This window comes from Sparus aurata, chromosome 21 (genome assembly GCF_900880675.1).
Source record: "Sparus aurata chromosome 21, fSpaAur1.1, whole genome shotgun sequence".
NCBI lineage: Eukaryota > Metazoa > Chordata > Actinopteri > Spariformes > Sparidae > Sparus > Sparus aurata.
In genome coordinates this window covers 368,897-371,135 of record NC_044207.1, presented here as the reverse complement: position 1 = coordinate 371,135, position 2,239 = coordinate 368,897, and the positions used below count along the sequence as shown (strand labels likewise).

The 2,239-nt window shown below is 39.4% G+C and overlaps 1 long non-coding RNA gene across 1 annotated transcript; it reads left to right on the top strand.

The window, feature by feature from the left end:
- Window positions 1-489: 489 nt before the first annotated feature.
- Window positions 490-1,110, top strand: LOC115573002 (uncharacterized). The gene is made up of 2 exons (XR_003982200.1): window positions 490-709; window positions 791-1,110. It is a non-coding gene; the product is annotated as an uncharacterized LOC115573002 (long non-coding RNA).
- The last annotated feature ends 1,129 nt before the right edge of the window (window positions 1,111-2,239 follow it).

Below are 2,239 nucleotides of genomic sequence, written 5' to 3'. Positions count from 1 at the left end.
AGCATGAGACGTCGCTGTCAAGCTGTCATTGCGGCAAATGGTGGAAACACCCGCTACTGACATTGTCAATTTTTGTTATTTTGGGCTGTCCTTGTTATTGTTTAAATTTTTGGGGTAATAAATATTAAACTAATGAAAATGGTGTTTCTTCTCATTCATTATTAGTAATATCAAAGGGAACTTTTACTTATTTCATTAAAATTCAGACCAAATAGCAAAAGCACTCAAACCCTGTGAAATGCCGTGTGGTCAATATGACTGTTTATGGTCGCAATAGGCAAAACACATCAAATTTTCTTTGTTTTTTTGTGTGTGTAATTTATATATATATATATATATATATATATATATATATATATATATATATATATATATATAAACTATTCTAAATTAAAATACAGACACTTTTAGGAAAAGTCATGTAACAGCAATATTGCATTTTTTCATTCAACACAGTTATTGCACATTTATACAACAGTTAGTTCCGACCACGTAATTTGATTGGACAAGAGGCATTCCATGAGTGCTGATAGACTCCGAGGAGGACGAAGGGAAGGAGAAGAAGCCAGGATACATCAGCGCAAACCAGGTGTGTTGTTATAACATCAGCCGACCCCGACAAATTAGAGAAGAGCAAAAATGAAGCCAACACTGTAAAGCAGACAGCGGGACTCGAGGCGAGGAAGATCATGGCCGTGAGTGTGCATAGGTGAGGTGCTTTTGATTCATTGATACTGTGTCGCAGTCCGAACATAAAATACATATCTAAACAAAAGCTTATTTCTGAAAGCTCGCTAAAAAGGTACTGGAGACCGTCTTTGGAGAGCCGGAAACGATGGAGCAACGTGCTGTCTGATCGAGCTGTTAATTCATCAGAAACACACATCGTGCCACCGAAGCGACTGTCACTGGACTCTTATTTTAGTGGTTGCACAATAAATGGAAACATTCAGATAAACGTAAATGATACAAGTAGCGGTATAATATGCAGACATTGTAGCGGTCTGTAGGAAATGTTTATGTGTTGCCTGGCAACAGCCTAGTCTCCCTTCCAGTTATGGAACTATTTGTGTTGGCGGAGCCAAATAAATGATTAACTATATAAACAAATCATAATCTCTTGTGGTTTACTACTGTTAACTAATAAAATGCGCTTGTAGAACTGTTCGGCCTCGTGCCGCAGATAACGACCGAATCACACCAGTGCTGTTATAAAGTACAACCTCACTCCCTCTCGTGTGATATTGCTTAAATACATTTGAAAACTGTCAAAAAGAGTTTTTTAAACACTTGGCCGTAATTTTTAATAATATTATAGAAGATAATAATTAAGCAATTTACCCTCGAGGGTGTGCTTTAACGTTATTTGAGCACGACAGTGATGCGGTCAGGAGCACTGAAGTGCTACAACTAATACCAACACAAATAAGATGAAAATCAAAATATATCCATGTTGATGGACAATTTGCTCTCAAATTTTAAAGGTTTTTGCGAGTGTGCGTCGCGTTTCAACACATGGGGTCTGACTAATAACTGAAACAAAATCAGTCACGTCAGTAGACTCATATGTGTAATGGAACGTAGTTTACCACTCCAGCAAATAATCCAACCCTTAGTAACGACCTAGCAACAGAAAGGATGTTCTAGTCCCAGATGATGAACTCTGAGCTGACATTAATGTTTTATCGCGGTCTCGGAATTTCCCGAACTAAATCAGGAGATTTTGTTCTTTTATATTTTTTCTAAAACGTTTTCACCGCGGTCACAATAGTGTCTCTCACACTGAAGGGAAAATAAATGATGGCCGGGGCATTAATTTGTTTCAATCACTGAACGGACCAGGGGCCTCATGTACTAAGACTTGCGTGGATTTCCTACTGAAACATGGCGTACGCTAGAATCCAGAAACTGTCGTATGCACAAAAAAAATCAGATGTATCAAAGTGTGCGTACGCATGGATCCAAGCACTTTTCCTTTGTCCCTGTCCACGCCCCCATTTAAATATGCAAATTCATTTAAATAGGGCCTGCACCGGGGATTCCCCTCTTTGCACCATCAGATTCACACAATGAGTAAAGGGAAGAAGCGCAGCTTCACCGAGTCTGAGCTCGAAACTCGAGACGCGAGAAGTCGAGACGCAAAGATCTGTATTATTTGGTAGCCTCTCGTCAGGGATAGACACCCAAAAAAAGAAATGTGAGTGGGAGCGTGTGTGTGAGGCAGTGAACGCTGTGGGGT